This window comes from Egretta garzetta, unplaced genomic scaffold (assembly GCF_000687185.1).
Source record: "Egretta garzetta isolate BGI_Z169 unplaced genomic scaffold, ASM68718v1 scaffold126, whole genome shotgun sequence".
Taxonomy (NCBI): domain Eukaryota; kingdom Metazoa; phylum Chordata; class Aves; order Pelecaniformes; family Ardeidae; genus Egretta; species Egretta garzetta.
The window spans coordinates 1,599,098-1,611,878 of NW_009260128.1; positions in this window are offsets into that span (position 1 = coordinate 1,599,098).

A 12,781-nucleotide genomic window follows, 5' to 3' on the forward strand; every position below is an offset into this window, starting at 1 on the left:
CTGCCCGCCATCACCAGCAGGAGACACCGAGCGGGGCCTCCCTGGGCCGCCCGAGCGCCCACAGCCAAACCCCCGGCACCGCACGCAGCCCGCCTGGAGATGGCCCCCAGCATGGCCGGGAATAGGGTCGGGGTTGCAGTTCGACGGGTTTTATAAAATTGCACCGTAATGAGGAGGTGTAGCTTTAAAAAAAAAAAAAACTGGGGGAAGAAAACCCCACAAAGTTTAAGTTGCTTCTCAAGCAACTCCAGCACCATAACGTTTTGTTTTTGTCAAGCAGCAAAGGCCGCCCTTCACCTCATGCTATGTTCAGCGGGGGCTTTGTCACTGCCTTCAAAGGAATCAGGATCAGGCCTCCAACATGTTAATAAGCAAAAAGAATTATGGAAAGAATTACATTTAATGTGAAGTCAGGCTGCCTGCGGTGATCGCACCGTACAGCCTGTCACAGATCACTTTGTGCTGGAAACCTGCACCACGGACTGATGTGTGGATGAGACAACTGCCAGACACTTCTGCTTGGCAGGAATATGGAGGGAGAAGGAAATGAGAGACAAGCCAGCAGCGGCTGAGCGCGCGCGGGGATGGTTGGAAAGCTCCAGGTACACACAGCTCTGCTTCCGAGGAGCCGAGAGCACCTGGGATGTAGTGTGGAAGCAACAGCCTTGGCACTTCCCAAACCGCCATGGCCACCCTACCAACAAAAAAGACTTGTTCTGCTCTTGTACATCAAAAATCCCACTGCTCTGAAAACGCTCACCTCAACTTTAGGGAAGTACCCTTTTACAAGTACTTTGGAAAAAAAAGTAAATCAGTTTTCTTTGTAAAAAAAAATTCCTGCTTATCCCCTAGAAGAATGAATCAGCAGAGGAACACGTTACTCCAAAATACCTTCAAGCATGCACAAAAGGGGGTAGGAGGGATTGCGTCTAAGGTGACTCCTGCTCTTTGTCCATGAGACTCTCACCTTGCTGAAGAGGTTCAGGCAATGTTTTTCTTTCATGCCCTGTAGCCTAAAGAAAGCTGTGACCACCACAAGCAGACCTGCTGCAGCGTGCAGCAGAACATTCAGGCACCCATTAAAGATGAAAAGGTTCAGCCAGTGCGGGAGCCAAGAGGGGCTTTTGCTTTTTGTGCGCAGGGAAGAATGAGAAACTGCTGAGTTTCATAGAAATAAACAGCAGAGCTGAGGGATAGCCCAATTTGCTCATTCCCTAACCTGTGATTGTACCCTAATATGGTCCTTTTACCCATGGTGGGAAGTAAGGTTATTTCTGTGATCCTGCATTGCCATCACTGAGCTATTTTCCGCTCATCTGTCTAGCAAGTAGCCTGCGCACTGTGGCAACTGGTTTTCTTCACAGAATTGGGAGCTTTGAAAAAGAAGTCTTTGTAGCCCCAAACTGACTATGGACGGTGTTTTCACAACCTTTCTGATCAAAAATGCGCCTATTTTCCAACCCACTCATTTTTCTGCTGCTCTGGACTTCACCTTCGGACTCAGTCTTTGCCTCCTTTTGCTCCTGGAGCAGCATTGTGCCATTCCCTAGGAGTTCCTCCCTTCATCCTTCTAAATCACTCAGTCACATCCTGTTTTTATATCTTGCCCTAAACCTTTCCTTTTGACTATAACTTACAACTGACTGTATAAAACAACATCAATATTGTAACAGCCACTTTGGAGCTGTTGTGATGGAGCTTTCTAAATACGCATGTTAAAATCTCTTATGAAATTTCAGGAGGGGGCGAGGGTGGGAAGTGCTGTGCACACCCAGGCGCTGATGATTAAATTGTTTTCAAATTTTTTTGTAAAAAGTCCCAACTGGCCTTCAAATAGCAAAATGGGGAAAAGGTGTCTACGGTTATTTTGGGAAGCACCCATGTTGCTATGACCCCAGCTTACCTTATGGACTGCTTTAATTTGGGGTACAATTTGCTGCTGGCATAGGCTGAGTAGTTGCACCCCCACCTCTACAGTAAAAACCAGTGTTTCCTCTGGAAGTTAAAACATCCTGAGGAAGAGAAAGGAAAGCAGGAGAATTTATCAGACAGAGCCTGACACATCGTAAAGATGCAGCATTGTGATCAGGTATCATTCTAACACACTCGCTGCTCTACACCACTCAAAATTTTATGACCACAAAAACAACCCACACATACATGCCAAAGTGTGACTAGCTGGAGACAGCTCTCAGCATGTTAGCTTCATTTCGCTCAAGAGACAAACAAGAGATCACAAATGAAACTGCCTACACCATACTGATGTGAGCAGTAATGTAAGGTTTTGTCAGTGAGTCAATGCGGCTACCAAACCAAGCGCGTTCCTTTCGTGGCTTATAGTACCTGTAAAGCCTTCTGCCTAAAAGCCAATCAAATAAGACACCGAGTCACTTAGTTGCCACCTAGAGACACATAGCAAAAGCAGCCACTGTATGAATAGTTGATGCAAACATTTTGTTCACAGTTAATTCAGAACAAATAACACCGAGTCATATGGTTACTTCCGCGCCCAGGTACAGCAAGATCTATAATGCATAAAATTGATGTTAAATGCATAAAAATCTCCTGCTTGGAGCATCAAAACATAGTCATGGCCTTGAATGCTGATGTTAAATCTGAAGTATATTGCACATATTACATGGACTGCAGCTAACATTAACAGCTTTCCACTGCAACCGTTACGTTGCTGTAATTGGGCAGACGCTGGCTGGGGATTTCTTCAGAGGCCTATTTTTCAATTAAAGTTTAATTTTCAAGTAAAGATATTTCTACAGAACCAGACTGTGCGTGCACCTCTATGTTGCACTGTTTCAGAAGATGAGATTTCTTGGTTTATTATTTCCAGGACAGTGCAGGGGAAAAGCAAAAGAAATAAAGGCAGGACGATGCTTTTTCCAAACTCCCTTCCAGGTCCAGGATGAAACAGCTATGCTGGCTGGTGTTCACAGCCATGTGGTCAGGCTTGTCCGACACACCACGAGTTGGCTTAACAAGGAGAACCCCATTCCGCCTGATTTTCTTCCCAAGGGAAGACAAACAGAAAGAAAAGCCACCAAGAAAACGAGAAAGGTGTTAGTCAAGCAAAATGGGAGCGGCTCTTCTAGCAGGTCGGTCTAGATGCAGCATGGGTTTAGGCTTCCTAACTCCTCGCTACCTAACTCCTCTGCCAGTGCTATAGACCAGCCCGCGGGCAGGGAAAGGGAATAACCCTGCAAAATAAGCACACCCCAGCAGTGCTGCGAATCCCTGCTGTAACTCTTGCTGCTCCTGCTCCCCCATGCACCTGCCTCTCGAGGGGCACCTCTACGGGTCCCTTTGGTGGAGCCCAGGCGCACGCAGGAAGACGACTCTCCCCACTGGGTCCAGACAGCCGCTCCTAAGCATTGCGGGGAAAATCCATTAGCGCTTCCCGGTGTTAAACAGTTAAACCAGCTGGATTTGGGGATCTAGAAAATGAAGAGGATGAGATAACTACATTTGCGAGAACATTTGTTTTGAATCCAAACCATTTCCCCAAGTGTATTAATATGAATTAGCAGGAGATTGCTGAGGATTTATATGTGTAGTATTCCAAGAGAAAAAAAAAAGAAAAAGCCTGAGCAGGAATAGCCAGTTTTAAATTAAGATAAATTACTCCAAGTTTCTTTTTAAAATACACGCATGTCCATTGTTTACGATTTGTAGAGTTCAAAATGCTGCATGTGTCTGCTGAGGGGTTATACGCCTCCCTCGCAAAACTCTTTGCTCTAGTTATTTGAAAGACAGCCTGATAACACTGCAAGGGGAAAAGGCGGGGGGGAAGGAGGGGAAGGAAAAAGAAAAAGAAGGAAAGAAAGAAAGTGCGAGACAAAGAGAGGGAGCGAGAATACACAGCATTATTGACAATTGCTAATCTTTTGGGGTGGGGGGCGAGAGTTTTAGGCATAAACTAGAATTAAATTTTGCCAAGATGTACCAGAGTACAGTCCCTCTCCATTTACATAATCAAATAAAAGGTAAGATTCAGCAGCGTGAATCCTCAACCTGCCAGTAAGCTGTTTGTTTCTTCGTGAGAAATAGAGAGAGCAAAAAAAAATTTCTTTAGGAAGTTAGCTCTTTCTCATACAGTTCATTTTATACGTGGCACGGGCAGCAGATATAGAATTTGCTACAATATATTAGTTTGATAACATTGTAGAGGGTTTCTCATCAAGATACAGAGATGGGGAATTATAGTTCCAAGGCCTAATTTAATAACAAAGTATGCTGTTGTTAAAACCATTTTTTGCCTGTGCTCTATAAGCAATGTGTGCATTGTATGAAGAATCTGGGAAGAAAAATTGAAGAATTATGCAGACAAATACTGGTATGTGGCCAGATCTTAGGAAAACATGTAGCTGCCTCTCGGTGTCCTTATTGCCCATAAAAGAACATTTCACACGGTCAACAGCTCAAATTTATGTGGACCCTTAGGGGTAAATTTTCAGTACAGTGAATAGGAACTCACACACACAATCGTGTTATTGTTAATGGGAGTTGTGTGGCTACTTCTTCCACTCAGTGCTAAAAACGTGCCCCTTGCTGTAGGAAGCTAACTATCTGCAGGCCGCTCCTGCTCCCGCTCTTCTTCTCCATCAGCAGTCCCAGAGGAGCAATGGAGAGTGGCCCAGAAAACCCTTGCCTTGCGTCTTCTCCTCCCATTGCATCGCTGACACAGCCGTTGGGAGGACACGTCCCTCCTCTCCGGTAAGGACTGCGGGACGGGAAGCACAGCATCCGTGATGCTCTTGCCCTTTCCCCATTGCTGACTGCAGGTGAGCCTTCCCGTGCCTCCCTCTCTCCCTGACCAGAAACGTGGCTTAAATGCAGGAGACCTTCCAATGGGTGCGGCATGTCTTTGTGCCTCTCTTTTCCCTCGGGTGTAACCAACACCAGGAGGGTCTTGCCTCCACCCATTTGGCTGCTAATGGATTTTTTTTCTCGGTGCCTGTTTCCAGCTCTTACCCTTGTGGTATTTCTCTAGCGTTGCTGACTATACTGCATCCAAATACCCATCCGGTCACAGCTCCAGCATGATGAGCTAAGGCCACTACAGGAGGGTTATGAGTTGAAATGATAGTTTGAACATAGGTCACCAACAAAATCTTGCCAATAATTATGAGACTTTGCAAAAGAGGACTGATTTTCTTTACTTTGACTAAGCTTTAAGGTGACATCCTAAAACTTTTATCAGTAAGTCTGCGGGCTAGAAACTTCACTTACATGTGTTTCTCCCCTAATCACCTGGCTACAGGCACTAGGACTTGAATAACAGCGCCAGATACTGCAAAATTTGGAATGAAATCGTGAATGTCAACACCACCAGAAGTTGCCGTGCACTGGCAAGCTACTTTGCTCTGATAGCTTGAACATCCACAAGAGCTTTGTGTCGTGGGTCCCACACCATCCAAATTACTACATCCCCATGCTTGCGTATAAGGCTGGATGTATAGCTGCCCTCTATGGCCAGGAGTGCACCCACGCAGGCAACAGGAGCCCGCCTTTCTGTCGGACCCTGACCTGAAGCGTAGCTGAGAGGGCTCCAGTGCCTGGGTTGCTGATGGGTGTGGCTGAAGCCCACTTGTGCCAGGCTGATGGTTAATGTGTTTCCAACCACAAAGTCAGGTGTTCTGCTCTGGTTTCCACGGTCTATAGGGTGGAGCAGTGGTTTCTTTAAACTTAGTCACAATACCACATAGCATTTAAAAAAAGAGGTGTTGGCAATATCTAGCCAATGTTATAAACTTACTTGTCTGCCAAGAAGTGCAAAAAATGAGCAATGCAGAAGGTGCTCCTCCCTCTCAGTACTGGTTGGACATCTCTTGGACCTCATCCATGGAGAGAAAGCCTAACTTACCAGGTGCAGATGTGAGCCCATCCTGCACACAGGCTCTCCTCTATGAAGTAATGAGATCCCACGTAACAGCAAGAACGTCTTGCATGGAAGGAAACACATGGCCAAGGAGATAATTGATTTTCCAGACAATTTTTGTATGGTCATGCTTGTGACCTGTACCACAGACACCTACTGCATGATGGAGGAAGAGCTTCACGACCAGGCCTCCTGTCTGTTTTTTGCAGCACTGGCTAGAGATCAGATACCAATTTTATTTGCCACCATTTAATTTCTTTCTTTTTAATTAGATGTGTTAGGTACTCAGAATCTTGTTTGGCATTGGCTTCACAGCCCATCATATTTCTTAAACTATGATAGGACAATTGGCCATTAATTCAAAGCAGTGCTAATAATGGTCGCTACAGCTACTAGGAGAAACAAATGGGAAGGCTGTTGAGAGACCTCTCCACTTTTAACCCCCCTGATGCAAATTTAGATTTAAGTCAGACAAACAAAAACCTCAATGTCTCAATTATACTCTGTTTAATCGTATGATTCCTTTTGGCCTATATTAACGGTCAGCCCCCAGCACATGAGGAAAAAAAGAAGAGAGAGACTGGGGGTGGGGGCGGGGGGTGGAAATTACCTAGGAACACGTATATACCTGCCATGCCATGCCATGCCATGCCGCACACTTTCCAAATTACAGCCAGAGGAGGCTGCCCAGAGTCGTGCCCTGAGCAAGGCCATGGCACCGAGGACCCTGCAGGCTGCCATCCTCCTGCCAAGCTGGCCTTGGCGAGGAGCAGAGGGCTGGGTGGCCACACCAGCATCTTGTACCACGCAGAGAGCGCAGGCTGTGGCAGACAATAACGGGGCTCGTGGGGGCAGGAGGGGAGTTGCCTGTCTCATGACACAAGCCCTGAATATTCTGAGGTTTTGTTCCTGGAAGTAATCTTGCCCACCTTCTCCCCTCCCTCCCTCCCTCCTTCGTTTTCTTCGTCGACGTGCAGCCCTCCTCCCGTGTACTGCCTGAGTGGGAATTGCCTGCAGGTCCTGATGTAATAGCTGTGCCATATGGTCCCTTCGCACAGCGGGAAGGTGGAAAAATCCAGAAGGAAAAAAAACCAACAGCAACCCTGGAAAACTTTATGTAGCAGCTCAGCAGAACTACAGCTGTGGCCACAAACAGAGGCAACAACTGGAATATTACGCATGATGCATAGGGCACGGCAACAGCACACAGCCTCCCCAGAAGGCAGCTGAGCTTTATGTCCCATTTAACTGAGAAACCTCCCCGCGTACCGTAAAGCTCCATTAAAGCACACAAGCAGGTGTGGCAACCCTGGTGTTTTCAGTGGTAGATCACTCGGCTCCTCTTGCCTCCAAAGTACCCTCCGCTGGCTGCCTTTCTCCAGGTGTTTGCAGAGGAACCTAATGAGACTGATTGGGACGTGCTGATCAGCTTTCATTATAAGCTGTTCTCTAGCAGTCCGATTAATCAAAATAATGGTATGTGCTGTGCATCTATTTTACGGCTGTACCCAGTTTTGCTTTCAAAACTAAAATAAGACACCTGTTTTCCCCACCCTGTCTTGCTGAGTAGTCCCTTTAAGAGCATAACCTTGTTATCAAATATATGATATACCATCAGAGCTGGGGAGCTTCATACGCACATAAATATCACTCTTCCAGTTTGTGCTTTTTATACTAGCAGAAGAATCTAATGGAAATAAATTCAGTCCATGGGTCAATTACAGGCTTATTTTCATATTTATGGACTTAATACTTCCACACACAAAAAGATTCTAATGATAGCCTAAGGCACAGAGTAATCAAAACAACAGCTATTGAAAGGGAAGGAACCAAAGAAAAGTACCACTTTGAAATTCTACCCCCATCTCCTGATATTGTTATATACACTATGTAAAAAATGCTTCTTCACAAATGAGTATGATTTTTACCTACTTACCGCCAGTGTAATGTTGAAAAGAAACCAAAGGCAAGAGTTGTTACTGAACAAAAGCCACACTTTTCCCACCTCCAAATTCAAGAAATTAACCCTTTGATATGAACAATCAAACATCCTTCTTCTTCTTCCTCCTTGACCCTGTGTCGGTCAGCGAAGGAGGCAGGATTTCATGCTTCCTTCATGGATGGGGGATGTCCACATGCTCTGCGGTGACTGAAGGATCCCAGAGGCATCCCCCCACCATGAGAGACCGGCTGCTTGTGTCTCTGGAGGCTTCACTACTGCCTCGAGGAAGGGGGAGAGGGAAAGACTAGCTTTAGCTTACTCTGTAGAGCTGCCAGGACAGGCAGCGGAGAGGTATGGACTTCAGAGGGGTTCAGGGAGCTGCTGCTCTGCCCCTTCTCCCCTTCTCCCCTGATGCTGACCATGGAGGGCACGCGGGAGGTGCCCCCTCCCCTGCTCCTATCACCTGAAGCAGCCCCCTCCGAGAGAATTCGGAAATTTCCTCTTAAGTACCAGCAGTGCATATAGGTATTTGTTATGCCAGCTTGTTTTCATGTATATTTTATGTACCAAGCAAGGATCTGTGAGGAACGAAGGTTTAAGCTTTCGATGCCAACCGAAGCAAGATAGACTGCACGCGCCCTCGCTGAGCACTTCAAGCATTGCAACTTCATCGTGTTGTTTCCTGAGTTAGTTATTTATTAACAGTCACTGGATTGGAGCATCTTGCATTTGATTAGATAAATGATATGTTGTTACTTGGAGCATTTTGTGAAGTCGTAATAATCTCTATTGACAATGCATCTATTAGTTTGGCACAATGTTTTCTAGCCATCAAGAGGATTTTTATGGATCTGAATTCAATGCAAAGGGCCCTAAACCTCAAGCCTTAGTTCTCTAGAAATCTGACATGAGAAATAGCAAAAGAAAATGAAATATTTTCCTCATTTGCTGATTATTTCCACAGCCCCTGAATGCCTATGAATAAACTCTGCCATACCACCTGACACAAGAAAAATAGCCATACAGGAAGCTTAATATTTGCTGTAACCTCAGTTTCCTGGAGCTGGAGCGCTCCCTTAAATAATTTACAGCTCTAAAAGTGAGATAAGACTATCTCCAGTTCTGGCTTTGTTGTGTGTCCTGGGTTATTCTAAACCACTTTCTGCAAGGGACATCCATCATTACAGACCCAGTTTTACCTTCATCCCACATAGACATCTGAGAGACAGAGACTGGAAAGAATGCCAGAACTGGAGATAGTCTGATGTCATTTTAATAATTGTAAATTATTTAAAGAAGAATATCACAGCCAGAGTCCCAGTCATTTGAAAGTGTTTGCTAAAATGTCTAAGAGGTCTTGAGCGACAATCTCTAGTACACATATGCAATGAAAATAAGGTTAATGAGTCTCATTTGAGAGGGAAGAGGTACATAGAGCAGGAGAGCAATTGTTCAATTTTACACTGCAGGACTTTCAATAAAGAAGGGAACAACTCCACTCAGGAATGACTCCATCAATTTTTGCTGCATTCCAGTAGTGTTAATAAGATCAATGGTATTAAAAGCAATAAAACACCTGGTCTACCTAGGACCCCAACTTTTACCTGCTCCACTCAACATACTAACTTCAGTTGACATCACTGGTACCTAGCATCAGATTTGCTGTGGTCCAGGGGGCAGAGGAGTTCCAGGAGCTGCCAAAACTGGTTTTCTGAAGCCAGAAAGGAAGCAAGAAGGGAAGAATTATGAGGGCAGTGACAACTGTTGTGATAGATTTGGATATGAAACTGCCCTGGCAGCTGTGACCCGAGACTGAGCTTAGTGGTGGGCAGTGGGGAGCTTCCTAACCCAGAGGGTAAGAAGGTAGAGGAGCACCACAAAGAGCATCAAGCTGACCTCTTGCCTCAGGAACTGAAATGGTTTGGACTGTGATCTTTTCAACTGCCATCTCTAAAGGGAAATTTTAAAGACAGTGCAGTAACTGAAAAGACATGGCAATGTCAAGAAACGCTTTCTACGCAGTATTACAAACTCTTTCACCACAGATTGGAGCATGTGTCTTCTCTGCCATACAGCCATTATCTCATCTCTTTAAAAGATGGGTTGGTTCAGCCACAGAGAGGTCATATCTGAAGTCACATACAGAGCTGGGAATTAGGACCCATCAAGTCGCGCTATGGCAATGTAAGACATGGTAACCATTGACTTCAGTGGGAAGCCCAGCATAAAAAAAAGGAAACAGATGACCTACTGTCCTTTGAAGAGTTTTCCACTTCCACGCATGTGCTCAGGGCACTATATATTGGCTCCAGGTCCCCGAACCATGGGAAATGGCAGGCTTCCTGCACGGCTGCTTCGGTTGTGTTCCTCATTTCAGGCCATTGTTCCAGACTGTATCTTTTGTTTGGGCCTTGGCAGGCAGTAAGACAGAGAATGCTAATGAACGTCTTCGCTCCGAGCACAATATAAGAGAGGCATCTCATTTTCATTTTCTTTCCTGTGAGTCTTGAGTTTTAAACTTGAGCTATGCAATGGAAATGAAATTCCCTTTAAAACGATGGGCTCTCCCCTTTCTGCAGATAGTCGGAAGACACTGGATAAGCCACTTCTTAGGCAAACCCGCAGAGCCTTAAATGTTAGAGAGCAATACAGGCATGCAATTTATTGTTGCAGAATGGAAACTCTTGGATATGTATTGGTAAAATAGAAAACTCCTCCTCTACAATTTAGACCTCAAGTACTGGCCGTATTTAGAGGTTTGATACAGGTGATTTTGTTGCTTCAAAATTGGTAGGAGAAGCTGGCATCATTGTAACAACACCTCTGGCTTCAGATTGTTTCACCTAAATTTTTACCTCAAGAATCATGGGTGATTTCCTGACTTTTGGAGAGGTTCTCAGTGGCAGTTGTCAGCAGCACCCACCGCAACCCTGCTTTTCCCAAATCTGCGAAGAGTGTCTTTTATATGTATACATACATTTTGTCTGGCATTGCACAGAAGTCAGTTTATCCTGGATTGATCATATTTGTCTGGTGTAAGGAGAACTCCTGGTTTTCTAAAATTTTCAGGAAATGCAACCAGGAGTTTGATGCCTAATTAAGTCATCTCCCCCAAATTTCTGGCCCTCTGCTGGCTGAGATTTTCAGAAAGTGTGCAAAGAATGGATTTGACTTTCAGCAGGCAGCGTTGAGCATCCGCAGCCACCACCGCCTCCCAGGGAGCTCCTGCCTGTTTGACAGTTTTGAAAATCATCAAGTCATTAAGCTACTATTTAAATTAAGAGCGAGGACCTAATTTTAGGTACCTGTATCTGAAATCTGTGTGCACTCATTGCCATCGTTTCAAAATTCCTCGCGCTAGGGACAGAACAGGACTTCCCCAATCCTAACTTCACACATCAGCTCATATAGTCTTGACCATCCCCTTTTGGTTTCTTTTCTTAGTGAAGTTGTCCGTGCCCACCCCTTTCCTGAGTCTTAAAATAAAATAAACATCTTGGTGATTTGCATTTATGTGTAAATAGTCTGTGTGTATGTGCGCAGACATATGCTTGCACGTGTGTGTATCTAAATCAAAGTACTTAAAAAGCTTTGCTGTGTCTTAATACATACTGTATATCATCAGTGGAAGTTTTCACTGCGTTCATAGAAAGGTGTGTGTGTCTGTGTGTGTGTATGAGAGAGAAAGAAAGAGCAAGAGAGACAGACGGAGAGAAGGAGAGAGAGTGCACCAGGAATTATCTATGCATAAAGAAATTAAAAGAGAATATTTTTCCAGAGCAATTGAAGCCCATCTCCTGAACAATGACGACAGCTCCTCATTTTCGACAACAATAGAGGGCACGTAGGAGTCAGCTCATTAGAATATCTGTGGCTCTTTTCTGTTCTCTCTGCATTAAGCCCCCATAATGTCAGTTGTCACTTATTAATGACAATTAACTAGTAATCAGCAGTGAGACTCTTCGAGGTGGTCCTTGCCTGACAGGTGAAGAAAGAGAACATTGCGTAGTGCCATGCAGTGACATGGAACCTTCAAAGGGAGCACGGCATTTCCATAAATTATTTCAGAAAGAAATTTTCTTTTAGACATTCTCTTTAAAGCATTAGGATCTTTAACCCTAGAAGGACTATACAGTTGCAGCTGTCCTCCCTCCCCCCCTCCCCTTATCGCTAGTATTGGATAAAATTGGAAGGCAGCCTGATCTGTCATGTAACCCAATTCCCATCTGGGGCTGGAATAGCTATCAACCCACTCTGCTGAAACTATAAATACTTTCCCTTGATACTCAACCTTAAGTGCTCACTTAAAATGATGCCCAGATATCAATAGTGAAGTTGCCAACTGAGAGCAGCTAGGTGGATGGCCAGTAGGGACGGCGACACATCTATTATAATGTCTTTAAAAATTAAATGACTCGCAAGCGCTCGATTTATGTACATGCGTAGCCAAGGAAATCGCCCCACCTTCTCCCCTGTTTCCGATGGCTTTTACACCCACTTGTTATGTCTCATCTTAAATGAGATGGCAACTACTCTTACCGCGTGTTTTTACAAGCAGCCATCACACTCAAGGCCCTGGACCTGATGATTGCTATTGCAGTACAGATTTGGTGTAGTTCTTGCTCTTAGAAAGGCTGAAGTGGGAAAAAAACCCAACTACCAGCAACAAAACAACCATTAAATTTCCCCCATGCCAGGCTTTCCTCTTTGCTTCTCTCGATGCCTTATGCAACACCAGGTAAAGAGCACTCACCATCACATTTCATTCAAACTCTTCGCTCAGGCTTCCCTCCTTCTCTCTCCTTCTCCCTGACCCTCCAGCTTTTGAACAAGACAATGCTGTGAAGCCTTTACATCGAATACTTCAGCTCAGTCTACTACGAAACCTTGTTTCCTTCCCGAGACAAATTCAGCCTCATTCCGTGTTTTTTGCAGGTCAGAGAGGCTCC